Below are 14,541 nucleotides of genomic sequence, written 5' to 3' on the forward strand. Positions count from 1 at the left end.
ATGCTAAGTATCTGGTCATCTAGTCGGCAGTTCAACCAATCAAAGCATAATATGCTAATGATATGCTAAGGTCACTCAACTGCTCCCTATGATGTGCACTGACCACCAAGGGGCAGCCAGTCAACCGGTTGACCAGTTGCTATGACATGCACTGACCACCAGGGGGAAGACTCTCCAACCAGTAAGTGAGATTGCTGCTGGGGTCCAGCTGATCTAGACTGAGCGAGACAAGCCAGACACACCCTGGAGCCCTCCTTTGGTCCCTCCCGGTGGCCCTCCCCAGACCCAATCGTGCACCTGTGAGGTCCCACAGCCTGGCCTGTGCCCTCTCACAATCCGGAATCCCTTGGGGGATGTCGGAGCTCTGGTTTTGGCCCTATGGTAGAACAACCAGTCGCTATGATGCACACTGGCCACCAGGGGGCAGATTCTGAATGCAGGAGCTGCCCCCTGGTGATCGGTGCACTCCCATAGGGGAAGCACTGCTCAGCCAGAAGCCGGACTCATGGCTGGGGAGCACAGCAGCAGTGGCAGGAGCCTCTCCCACCCTCTTGACTCTTTGGCAGCACTAAGGATATCTGACTGATGGCTTAGGCCCGCTCCCACTAGAGAGCGGGCCTAAACCATCAGTCAGACATTCCTCAAAAGCTCCTGGACTACTAGAGGGCACAGGCCGAGCTGATGAATCCCCCTCCCCAGTGCATGAATTTTGTGCACCGGGCCTCTAGTTTCTTTATATTCTTCAAGGGACTGGATTTGTACTCTTGGAATCTTGTTCTCTAAGACAGCTCTCAATCCTTCTTTAACTCATTTTTTTTCCCTTCTGCTCAAACTATCTTGTACATTCTATCTTCTCTACATACTCAAATTCCACCCATCATTCATGATGCATACCCTGTCCTCCGAAATAAACCTGAATTTAAACTTTTCCTGGTGGTTTATTTTTTATCCCTGAAGTCCTGGTACATATCACAGAGGTTAGCATCCAATTACATATTGACTAATATTTTTCCTGCATGCACATCTTCTTTCCCCAGGGATAATCTAAGTTTACAGACTTTCAAAAACATCTTATTTTGAATTAGTTTGTGTCCTCCAAAGGCTGAGCAATGGTTGAGATTCAGAAGATACTCTTGATTAGGAGCTGGGATTATAATATGTTCCTTTATTTTTTCTTTGTTTATAGCATAGGCTCATAGCTCCTTGCTGTTATTTGTATGGTTCTCTAGGCTTGGGATTCCTTCTCTACCCCCCTCAACCTTGCAAACTCCTACTCTTTCTTCAAGACCAAGGGCACAGAAGTATTTCTATTTAGACAAGTCTGGAATGAATGTGTTTTACTTTGATGTGTTTTACTTTGATGTTTACAATTTACACAGTACTCCATTTTAGCTGTAATTACATATCCTTATAATTTATCACATTCAAAAATTTATCAAATTCAGAACTATCTGTAGTAGACAGAAAAATGGGCCCTGACAACAGCAATAAAAAGAAATGCTTATTGAGTCCCTCCTAGGTTCCTGGAGATGTCTCTACAATAAATATTATAAAGGCTGTATTTATCATGATAACATTATATTTTCATATATCTGAATTTAAACTTTCCCTGATATTTCAGATCTAAATATCCAACTGCCTATTTTAGTTTTTTCCCCCTTATATTTCAAAACAGTGCCTCAAATTTGACATGACTGAAACATTACTCTTGATACATTCACTCTAGGTATATTCTCTAGATGGCACACTCTGATTCTCAAAATCGCCCATCACTAACCAAACTGCATAAACAAAAACTTTTTTCTCTATCCTCACTTTTAGCATCCAACCTGTCTCATGAAATCTTCTCATTCCTGTCTCAAAATCACATTCTATATTCATTCATTTCTGACCATCATTACCACCATCTCCCACCTACACACCCATGAGGACTACAGTAGACTCTTAACTGGTTTCCTTACTTCCATTCTTGACCTTATTCCTTATAATTTATCCTGTATGCATTTTCCAGAGTGTTCTTTTAGCAAAAGAAACCACTTGGTCTCCTACCTAAAAATACTTTACTGTCTTACCACTGCTAACTTAGCTCAGTCAGCTATAATAACATATGATAAAGTGCGTAGCTAATCAACAGAAATTTATTGTTCACAGTTCTGGAGATTGGGAAGTTCAAAAATCAATGTGTTGGTCAATTATTTCCATAAAGTTTGCTTCGTCGTTGCCGAAGGCTGTACTTTTAAGTCCTCACTTGGTGGAAAGAGAAGCTAGCTATGCAAGTTCTTATAAAGGAACTAATTCCATTGATGAGTGTTCCACCTCCAAATACCATCCCATTAGGGTCAGATTTCAACTTATGAATTTTGAGAAAATACAAACATTCAGATCACAACTACATTTCAAATAAAGCTCCAGATTGTTATCTCATCTCATGAAGCCTTTGTCTCAGACTTCATCCCGTACTACTGTTTGCTTTGTTCATTATGCTCTAACACACTGTCTTTATTTCAGATTTTTTTAAGAAATCAAGCCAAGTTTTACTTTAGAGCCTTGGAAATGGGCTTGCATTGTCTGCCTGGAATGTTATTTCCTCACAATTACCTCGTTACTATTATCATCACTTTTAAGTCTAATATTAGGAAGTGAAAGTTCTTTGGTGCTACAGCAGCCAATTATAATTCTTTGCACAATACTTTGCACATTAATTTGCATATTGTCTGTCACTCCTCACTAAAATATAAGCTTCATGAGAGTAGGAAGACCCTATCTGTTTTATTTATCTTTACCTCCAAGATCTAAATTAATGTTTCACATACAATGGTTCCTCAATAAATATCTGTTAAAAGAATAGAATGCAAAAGTCACAACACACTGTTAATGAACACTGTTAATGAACACTCTACAAATCCATACTAATAAAAGGGTAATATGCTAATTAGACCAGACATCTTCCAGACGTCCTTCTGGACAAAGCTGCGCAGCTGCGAGGGCCAAGGGCCAGTGGCACGGGAGAGGTGGGGTGTCACTGGTGGGCCCAGGCCTGTCCCACTTGCACCACATGGGCCCAGGCTGGTCCCACCCAAGCTGTGTGGCCCCTCGGTCCACAGAGGGGGGTGCTGGGAGAGGCAGGGCAGCACCAGTTGTGGCTCTTCCTTCCACAGAGGGGACACTAGGAGAGGCAGGACAGCCCGCGGTCCTAGAGCCTCTGCAGAGGCTGGAAGGGGTGCGACAGCAGTGCCTCAACCTCCCAAAGCCCCTCCCCCAGCCGGCCGCATATTCCCCCCACACATACACACACAAAAGTGGGTGGGGGCAGGGCCAGCGCTAAGAAGCGAGGGCCGAGAGTCGGCAGCCCCAGCGGCTGGCTTTGGCAGCAGCAGCAGAGTGATGGGGGTGGCACCTTCCCCTGATCCTCCTGGTCACCTCCTACAGAGGGAGGCCAGATTGCAGCTAAGGTGTCAGTAAGATATTCCCTGAGGGCTCCCAGACTGTGAGAGGGGGCAAGCCAGGCTGAGGAACGCGCCCCCCCCCCCCCCAGTGCATGAATTTTCATGCACCAGGCCTCTAGTTATAGTATAAGAACTATTCCTAGGTCACCAATCCTATATAATAAAGAGCTAACATGGTAATTAGACCAAACAACAGAACGACCGTCCAGACAACCTTCTGGATGAAGCCAGGGCTGCGAGGGCCAAGGCAGCTGGGGCTGTGAGTCCTGAGACCCTTGCAAGAATTTCGTGCATTAGGCCTCTAGTCTATATTATAACAGAGACACACAAAAAGATATGAAGACAGTATTTCTCTGCCTCGGTTCCCATTAGAAGAATTGTTAAAACTGCAGCTCAAAGGAGGGGAGACCCTTTGTATTTCAAGGAGGACCATATCCACCTTTCTACATGTCTCCAAATTCAGGCTACATTTTTGTCTTCACATGTTATTTCCATGTATCCAGCCCATTCTCCTATGTGAGGATGTGCTTGGCCCTGCTGGTAGGCCTCCTGCCAAGAGTGCCACCTGATGATCCCCTTATATTTCTTCTGCCTGTGCCACTCTCTGGTTTACCTGGTGGTTTTCACAGCTCCTGGTGGCACCACCATCACAGTTTCTAGTTTATCCTTTTGAAGAGACTACCCTGACTTAAGCTTGGCAAATACCATCCACATTCCTTCCATCTGTGACACCCTATTTACATCCACTCCTGCTCCAGGAAGTCCCCAATCCTATCAACAATGTATACCATATCCTTTGTCTCTTTGAAACCATTCTCCTGCCCTAGTCTCTCTACTCACAAAAGGATCAAATTACCAACCTAATGTCTGCTTATACTTTCCTTCCTTTTTCTACAGTTTGGGTGGAAGACTTGAACATATGCAGATTTGCAGACTTGGCTGAATGCTTATTTAATACTTTTTAAAGAATGTTTTAAAATTATTTTTACAAAAAATATCATTGCCTATATCGTCCTTTATTCCCATTTTGTTTACTTACTAGGCCCAATTTCTTTACATGTAAATTACTAATATGAGATAAGACAAAGAAATGCTCAATAAATGGAACACATCATCATTGTTAGTGTTATAAAGCACAATTAACAAGGTAACACCTAACCTTTATATCTTTTCAAAAAGTCTCTGAAAAGATTGTGAGTTTCCAATTTCTCCCAGGGCTCCACAGCAATGAGCTGAAAACCGAATATTCTGTCAGTCAACGAATGAGGCTTGTACATGATGTCAAACATCCCATTTAATTTAATTACTCGATCAATGTGCCTTTTGAAGTTATGCATACGTTGTCTCATGTGCAGTTGAAAATTATAGTTTGTGCTTACAGAAGGGAAGGGGAGAGGAAAAAAGAAGCAGTATCCAGCATATGATAGCAATTTTCCTTTGATCTTGTCAAAAGTAAGATATGTATAAAAGATGTGCTCAGCAGTTGATACTGTACATCCTCTTTCTTAAGTTTATGATGATGGTTTATGTTTTATGTTCCTTAGTTCTTTAAAGACAAACAGCATCACAAAATAATATGTATTGCCCACAGTACGGGTGATTACTTTTGATTAATAAAGAAACTTACATAACACACTCCTTTGGGAAAATTACATGTTTCAGGCCCATACTTTGAAATCTCCAAATTTCAAATAGGAGGGAAATTAACTTTCTTGTGTCTAAAGATTACAAATATATATTAAAAATTATAAAAAAAATATAATTTTGTTTTAAAAAGGAAGACAAAATACATCCAAGGGAGAGAAGATAGGTAATTAGCAAAAGGAAATATTCATCTCCAAAATAAAATGAATTTTAAAAATCACAATAGATGAAATTTACATTTAAATTGATTTTAAAGAATATGAGGAACGTTTTCAAGAATTTCTTATAATTTTAGGAATCAGCAATCAGCAAATAAGCCAGTTTTTAAAGGTTATCCTTATCTGTCTTCAAAACTGCCCTTGGGGAGATCTCAGCTGTCTGTCAGCTGGGTCCCAGACATTTCTGCTGTGAGAGGGCACCATGGCTTTCTAGAAATCCTTTAGGTCATAATGCTGCCAGCCATGCAATGAAACTTATTTAGGCAAAACTGTGACTTATTCTGCTCTCTCCTCTCTTATCTCTAGTGTCTCCTACAGTCCGAAACACTAAGGGGAGGATGAGATGGTGATTGTGACAGCTGTGTTATTTTATTTTCAACCAAACACACTTCCTCTTTTTCCAGGATCAGGAACCAAAATAGTTCATGTTTGTTTCAAATGGAGAATCTGCATGCTTAGCAGAAGTGTTCCCTCTGCACTGTCCCAGCTGAGGGGGCTCTGGAGCTCTCATTGCCACCCCCATCTACAGGAACTCACCCCATCCCAATGCTGGGTGCCCAGGTTTTCCCTCTGGTCTCATAATTATCTTGGGTTGGAAGACCCTGAGGGAGAGTGCTGCAGAATAACCAGGTAGGTGACCACATTTGCTGGCATCCTGCTGGCGGGATGGTGATGGCATAAGCAGGACCACTGTCATTTACAAAAATGCAGTTAGGGAGCTGGCAGGTACTTTGGACATTCTAATGTCTCATTTTTTTACAGTGGTTCTTCAATAAGCTCAACCCCAGAGACTGCCCAAGTATTAGCACACCTGGAGAGTCCAGCCAGCTCAATGCCTTATTCTTCTCTTGTTTCCTCAATCTCATTCAATGTATCTTCACATCCCTTTATTCCCCTCTACTAAACCATTTTTCCTCCTCCTCCTCCTCTCCCTTGTCTCCCTCCTCCTCCTCCTCCTCCCCCTCCCCCTCCCCCTCCCCCCCCCCCTCCCTCTCCCCCTCCCCCCCCCCCCCCCTCCCCCCCCCCCCCCCCCCTCCCCCTCCCCCTCCCCCTCCCCTCCCCTCCCCCTCCCCCTCCTTCTCCTTCTCCTTCTCTTTCTCGTTCTCCTTCTCCTTCTCCTTCTCCTTCTCCTTCTCCTTCTCCTTCTCCTTCTTCTTCTTCTTCTTCTTCTTCTTCTTCTTCTTCTTCTTCTTCTTCTTCTTCTTCATTCATATCACAATACATATAAATGGCATATCAGGGAGAGCCTGTTTACTCATAACAACAGCACAAAGCCATTAGCAATATACATTATTGTTCTCCTTTCTACAAGAAAAAAGGAGGCCCAGGACTTTGGAATAACTTTGCTCTGGTGTTTCAGCCCAAGAGAGAGAGATGTTCATATTTCATTCTTGGAAATATTAGCCTCCCACAAGTATAAACAGATGACTCCAAATGCAGCAAAGGAGAATGCAAACATAATTAACAAAAAAATTAATTGACTTTTAAAAACAAAATTAAAATTTTATAACCCATTGTATCTGTATAGACAACCTCAAGCCTAAATAGTTTTTTTTTTTTTTTTGAAAAAAACATTTGAATTGAACTCTAGCCAAATTTTAAATTTCAGCAATCAGTGATACTTATGAGGCCACTGATCAGTTGAGAACATTTTGATTCTGTAAGCCAATTGACAATTTGAAGCCTTTCTTCTGCTGACTCAATGAATCTGTAGTACAAATAGTCATTTATTAATTTTTCAATGTCTTGACACTGATAAAACTTGCAAACATAGACTTTTCATCATTCTTCATAAAAAGTGCCCACAAAGGTTAATTGGATATTCCTCAAATGCATTAATTTTGCTATCAAATGATAAACCTTAATGTAAAAGATTTAAGGGCAAAATAAAATGTAAATTATTGCCAGATCAGTCAATAAAGATCAATAATTATATTCTGACATGCCAACATTTTCCCATTTCTATATATATACAACTCCCAAGACATCAGCCTTAAGATTCTGACATGTTTGCTTTATAATTTTATGAGAGCACTAACAAGATAAAATGATATCGAGTTCAAATATGTAGATTATGTAGAAGTGAAATAAAGAGCCTTAGATGCTCTATGCAAGAATGCAAATAACTCTGTGAAAGAAGACCATTGGACTAGATGATTTCTGCATTTCCTTCCAACTCTTGGAATCTGTGATATTTGTTAGACATTCTGTTCATTTTTCTTTTAGAGACTAGAAGCACCATTTGTAAATGTGCTATGGTCTAGTTTCTCAGCTCAATGTACTGATCTGCAAAAAGGATACCATATCTTTACTGTCTCACCTCAGTGGGTTTCTGTGAAAATACAGCTTGTAGAAGCACATTATGGACTGGAAATGTTTTGCAAATCAGGATGGTACTTTTACTATCTATGGCACAATTGCCACAAAAAAGCAGAAATTAGGGGTTAAATTGTGTGGTCTTGAGAGTATGACTCAATTTGAATCTTCATCTCTTTAAGCCACTGAATCTGGAGACTACTTGGAAAATAGGGAGGCAATACCTACCTTATGAGATGATTGTGAGAATTGAACAGGATAACACATGTGCATCTCATATCACAAGTCCTTGGACATGATAAGCACTCAATAAATGTGATTACTTCTTCTACATTCCTGGCTTTGTAAAGTATGCATCTAGGCAGTAATCATGCAAGAAAAAAAAAATGAAGAGAAAAGCAATAAGAGAAGAAGATAAGTGTACTATTTCTAAATCTGGCTATTTCCCAGAGATTGTGCTCTCTAACAATAAGGAAGACAGACGTAAATAAAAAAAAGATGTTTGAATTCTAGGAATATCAGAATTTGAGTAGAGAAGATCAATGGGCATAAGTCTGAATCTCTTTATCACAGACAAGTGCTTTTACATCTTACTTTTCTAGCTGTTGGGGTACTTTTACTATCAGCACTTTTTTCCAGGGGAGTACTAGAGCAGCTTGTGATGGAGCTGGTATGTATCAGCTTGCCAATTATTAAATATTCAGGAGTTTTATGAGCTGGTTGGAAACCTGCGGTTGTTTGAAATCTGCCTAGGTGGAAGTATTTACATCTGGAAAATTGACAGACAGCACAAATCACAACCTTTCTTTTGGGCCTTGGAATTCTTGCCCTTTACCAGCACACCACTGGTTCTTCTCTTTGGAAATGATCCATTGATCTTGTGAAGTTAACCCACGTACTGCTCAGGAAGAAAGAAAGTCACTTATCTTTTCAAAAACATGAAACCAATGCTTATGGTGACCCAGACATTATTCCATATTCTGAGCTGACCAGCAAGCTAGTTTACAGTCTACTGATCAGACTGAAAATACTGAGTGAAACCTAAACAAAAAGAAAATTCAGACAAGAGCAGTCTAATGATAAAAGCCGAAGAAAAAAGAGTGGCCCCCAAAGTGTTATTCTTCAGAACTGGCATCAGACACCAGTAAGTGCATCTCCTGAGAGACATCAGTGCCAGCTTTCATGATTCCTTTGAAATTTCCAGCTTGCAAAAGACTGTGATTGTAATTCAGGTACTGTGATCTCATCTTCATCATAAAAAAATGACAATGTTTTCAATAGATTTACTAAATCACTACTAAATGTCCTTTGGTTTCTTGTATACAGTTGCTCTGAACTGAATGATTCATTGTTGTTAGAGGAATAGGCCCATTGTGGAATCTCCTCATAGGAACAAAGACGATGTGTTGGCAGTATTCTTTGTTTGGCAATATGGAAGCTTATAAAAACTTATTTGCTTTTAACATTAAAAATGTTCCAATTCACCTGTCATCCAACTACATTAACTATTTTAAAAGCAAGCAGTTCAGACACATGCTCACTCCCTCAAGTGATATTAGTTAATGTATTTAAACTCCTTCAATATGCATTTTGAAACACAGAAACTGCAGGATAAGCACTTATGTGGTCATATAATATGATATTTCTACAGCCAAAAACAATGACTTAATGAGAGCCTCAGTCTGCTGATGTGGAAGAAAAACTACCTTAGAAATCAGAAAAACAAGGTTAAAATTTTAATATTTGCCATTTTCTGACCAATGTTAATTTATTTACCATAGTCACTTAGTTTCAGTTTTCTGATTCATTAATTTATATAAGGATTTATAAGACAGGAGAATTAGACAAAGGCAATTTTTAAATATGTGGACTACTAATACTGGAGTAAGGGAGTTGAGTTTACATGGTGCATGGCTAAGCACTGAGTCAAATATTTTGAATCACCAAGTGATAGAGGCATTTCCTCAATATTTTGATAAAACTAACAAAATTACTCAGCTGGGTATTGGGAATTCTAAAAAAATGTAGATTTAAGGTTCAATGTTTTCTTGGAGAAAAGTATCTAAATATGATTTTAAAAATGCTCAAAGTCACTGATCATCAGAGGGATGAAAATTAAAATGACAATGAGGTATTGCCTCACACATGTCAGAATGGCTACCATCAACAAATGACAAGTGCTGGCGAGGATGTAGAGAGAAGGGAACCCTAGGACACTGCTGGTGGGAATGCAGACTGGTGCAGCCAATATGGAAAATAGTATGGAGTTTCCTCAAAAAATTAAATATGGAACTGCCAATTGACTCAATGATCCCACTTCTAGGAATATATCCTAAGGAACCTGAAATAACAATAAGAAGGAATGTCTGCACACCTATGTTCATAGCAGCACAATTTACAATAGCTAAAATCTGGAAACAGCCCAAGTGCCCATCAGCAGATTAATGGATAAAAAAAGCTGTGGTACATTTATACCATGGAATACTATACAGCAGTAAAAAAAGAAGAATCTCTTTCCCTTTGAGACAGTGTGGAGGGACCTGGAAAGAATCATGCTAAGTGAAATAAGTCAGTCAGAGACAGGCAAGTATCACATGATCTCACCCACATGTGAAATCTAGGTAACAAAATAAATTGATGAATGAAGTGTACCCAGAGACATGGAAGCATGGAACTGAGTGTGGAATCTTGGAGGGAAAGCAGGGGATGGTGTGTGAGTGGGAGATAATCAACCAAGAACCTTATATGCATATATACATGGCCCATGGACACAGACAATGGGGTAGTGAGGCCCTGGGCATGGGGCAAGGGTGGATAGGAGGGGGTCAATGAGGAAAAAATGGGACATATGTAATACTTTCAAAAATAAAGAATTATTAAAAATACTCTTTTTATGTATTGTAATTATTTACATGATTTCCATTATTTTTAGATTATCCATCATCATTTATTTAATAACTTCTCTGAGAGTATATTTCATACCACTCTGTTCCCTGCTACCTGTTAACAAAATCATGTTAGAGTATTTCTTCCCTTCTTTTTTGAGCTCAATTTCATGTCTCTTGAAAGCAAAATAGGCAGCATAACACCTGAATTCATTTGATCATTTATGTGTGTACTCACTTTTTTTTGTAGCAAAAAATACAGAACAAAATGTATCATCTTAACTATTTTCAGTGCATAGCCAGGAGCAATAATTAAATACATTCATATTGCCGTGCAATGTTCACCAACATCCATCTCCAGGAATTTGTTCAAACCTGTAAGTGGAATCATACTATATTTGTCCCCTTGTGAGGGCTTATTTCACCAAGGGTAAGGTCTTCAAGGTTCATCTATGCTTATAATATGTATCAGAATTTCCTTTCTTTTTAAATCTGAGTAATATTCCATTATATGTACCTGTCACGTTCTGTTTGTCCTTTCACTCAATAATAGATGTGTGGGTTGATTCCACATTTTGGCTATTGTGAATAATGCTGCGATGGGGATGAGTATACAAATTTAAGTTCTTGCTTTCAGTTCTGTTGGGCATATACCCAGAAATGGAATCACTGAACCATATTGTAATTCTATGTTGAATTTCATGAGGAAAATTCTTGTTTTTCATTTTATATTTTGTACCTTTACACTTTGCATTATGTTATATTTCCACGTGCAATGCACAAAGATACAATTTCTTCACAGCTTTCCCAGCACTTTTTTTCTGTATTTTTTATAATAGTCATTTTAGTGGTATCTCAATTTAGTTTTAATTTATACTTTCCTAATAATCAGTATGTTGAAAATCCTATATAATAAAAGCATACTATGCAAATTGTCCTCTCTACCAGGCGTTCATCTGGGAGTTCAACCAGGGAGGGAGGACCCAGCTGCCAGCTGCTAGGGACCCTACCAGTGCACAAATTTCGTGCTCTGGGCCTCTAGTCTTATCATATGCTTATTGACCATTTACATATTTTCTTTAGAAAAATGTCTATTCAAATAATTTGTCCATTTATTGGATCAGCTTGTCTGGTTTTGGTTTCTGGGGCCATTTTATTCCCCCAAATATGACCTACATTCTAATGGCAGAGGAACATAAATGAAAGTACAGAAAACTGAATGGTCTTGCTAAGTTATAAATTGAGAGCTATGTGACTACCCAAGCCTTGAAGCAACTAGCTCTTTCGGGGAGAGTAATAGAAGTTTTACTAATGCCCGTTTTACCAGTGTGCCTTGGTGGTTGAGTGTATGCCCATGAGCCAGGAAGTCAAGGTACATGGTTACATGAGTCCCAGCAATTATAATAATGTCATTGCTGTGAAAACAAATTTAGTCATATTATCCTCATCTATATGGATTTAAATAAACAATTACAAAATTTCCAAATTATCAGACATAAGTCATACAAAACTGGGAATATTATAAAGAAAAATGTGAAGAATTAGAATTTCAAAATGTGTCTCTCTCTCTCTCAAATAGGAAAGAAATATATATATATATTTATTTATAAATATATAGAATATATTTTATATATATATATATATATATATATAGAGAGAGAGAGAGAGAGAGAATATATGTATTTCTAATCTACATTCTTAAGATCCTTATAAATTCTTAGAATAGATGAAGACTGGTGTAGTATCCCATCAGACTTGATTTTTCACGAACTGTGCTGACAAATACTGGAATTCCACAGGTGTTAAACATGAGGAATAATTTTATAATGTAGTAAAGCATGGGGTTGCTGGGTTAAACACAGTTACATTCATTTCTTTACTGTAAACCTTCTCATAGGTATTAATAAAATAATGTGAATTATAAATATTTGAAAGGAAAACAGTATGCCATAGTTTTTAAACTTTCTTTCTGGTTGGAATAACATCATTAACTTAGTTATCCCTTGCTGCTTCATATATTTTCTGGTGTCTAGTAGGTCTTCAATCATGTTATTTGAATAGATGAATAAGATCCAGGCAGAATGAAAGGGGGGAAAAGCACTCAGACTAGCATACGGCACTTATTAGAAAGTCTTATTTTTGCAAAAACACCTGGTACAAGGAAAGAGGAAGCATATTCTGAGAAATAATATTAAAAACAGAAACATAAAATATTCTTTTTAGGTGAGAATGGGACTGAAGTTGAGTAGATTTTCTATGGCCTAGATCATTGTCCAATTAATTGCTACCTTTTAATAACAATGGCATCATAGATTGAAGGGAGGAAATTCTTTCTTAATTTCCGTTGCAATTAGTTTATTCTACTGTAATATGATAAATGATTACCCTTATCTTAAGACAAATACACAAACATTATTAATGATTAATGAAATAAAGTACTCAACTTTTAAATTATCCAGGCATCAAATTTGATTCTGTGACCTTCTAATGCAGGAAATTTGAAGAGGTAAGCTAAATTCCATCTGAAACAATCTTTTTCTAGGTTTGTTGTGCATTTAATGACCTTTGATTTCATCTGAAGTCATCCTATTCCCATGATCTGGAAAATATCTGCATAGGGAACACGGAAGGCTTTTCACTATGTCTGTTGAACTCGAGACAAGCACCACACGAACAGGCAAGAGTCCTTCACTGCTACATATATCGCAGCAAACCCATAAGTCTGGAAATACTTCCACTCCCCTTCCACACTTGGCACTTGCTTCTATCAATATCCAGCTGCTCTCTCATTTACACCTTCTAATGTTGCGCTTTTGCCCTCTAGGAAAGTTCAGCCTTTCTGACATAGCTTAGGAGGAAATCCATAGCAATCTCATAGACTCATCTCTCCATATTCCCTGCTCACTATCTAGATTCCAGCTATATCAAATTTCTTTAAATATCCTGAGTCAACTAGTTTTTATCTCATCTCCCTATCTCCATAAATGCTGTTTCCTCTATCTGAAATATCTCATTCTCAGCACCTTTCTTCCTCTTTATCTTTTAATTTTCTTTATCCTTAGTGTCTACCAGCAACTCCATATATATTCCTTTAATAGGTAAGAAGCACCTCCTAGAAATTAGAAAAAAAAAAAAAAAAAAAAACCATTGTTTTTCTCTATTATACCACTTATCATACTGCATTCTAAACTGCCTGAGTACTCATCTGTTCCTCGCAGTAGACTTGAAAGAGGACTAGCATTCTCTCTCTCTCTCTCTCTCTCTCTCTCTCTCTCTCTCTCTCTCTCTCTCCCTCTCTCTCTCTCTCTCACCTTTTTTACCTGTAAGGTCTAAGGCAATGCCTACTTGATAGAAACTACATAAAAATGGTTGTACAAGTAAGGAATAAGAAGATAGAGACATGCATTATTTTAATAAATGACTGAATGCCTATATGTAAACTGGTTAAAAGGTAATGAACATGTTGGGCAAAATCTCTGAACTCATGACAACTTACATTCAAGGGGGGAAGAGGCAAAAAATATGGTCCCAAATATACAATATTGTGACAGCTCTGTTTTGTAAGTGGAAAAATTGTATTCAAGAGTTGGGCAGATTCTATTTTACATATTATGAAGATATAGAAAAAATAAACCTAGAAAGGAAGCAAAATATATTTTCAGGAAACAGACAGATAGAATATACAATTTTTTAAAAAATAAACAGGCCCACTTCAAATAAAGAAAAACGATGTATTTGTTCAGAAAACAAATGATATTGAAAAAGAATAAATATATCACGGTGCTTACTGATGTGGATTAATTTCAGGGGAGTAAAATTATATTACCTGATCACCAAATACATTCTTTCTTCATCCTGGACATGTTAGACTAACATTTCAGTAAGTCTAACTCTTACTGAAATATGATCCAGGCAGAATGAAAGGGGGGAAAAGCACTCAGACTAGCATACGGCACTTATTAGAAAGTCTTACTTTTGCAAAAACACCTGGTACAGGAAAGAGGAAGCATATTCTGAGAAATAATATTAAAA

This window comes from Myotis myotis, unplaced genomic scaffold (assembly GCF_014108235.1).
Source record: "Myotis myotis isolate mMyoMyo1 unplaced genomic scaffold, mMyoMyo1.p scaffold_m19_p_1, whole genome shotgun sequence".
Classification (NCBI taxonomy): Eukaryota; Metazoa; Chordata; class Mammalia; order Chiroptera; family Vespertilionidae; genus Myotis; species Myotis myotis.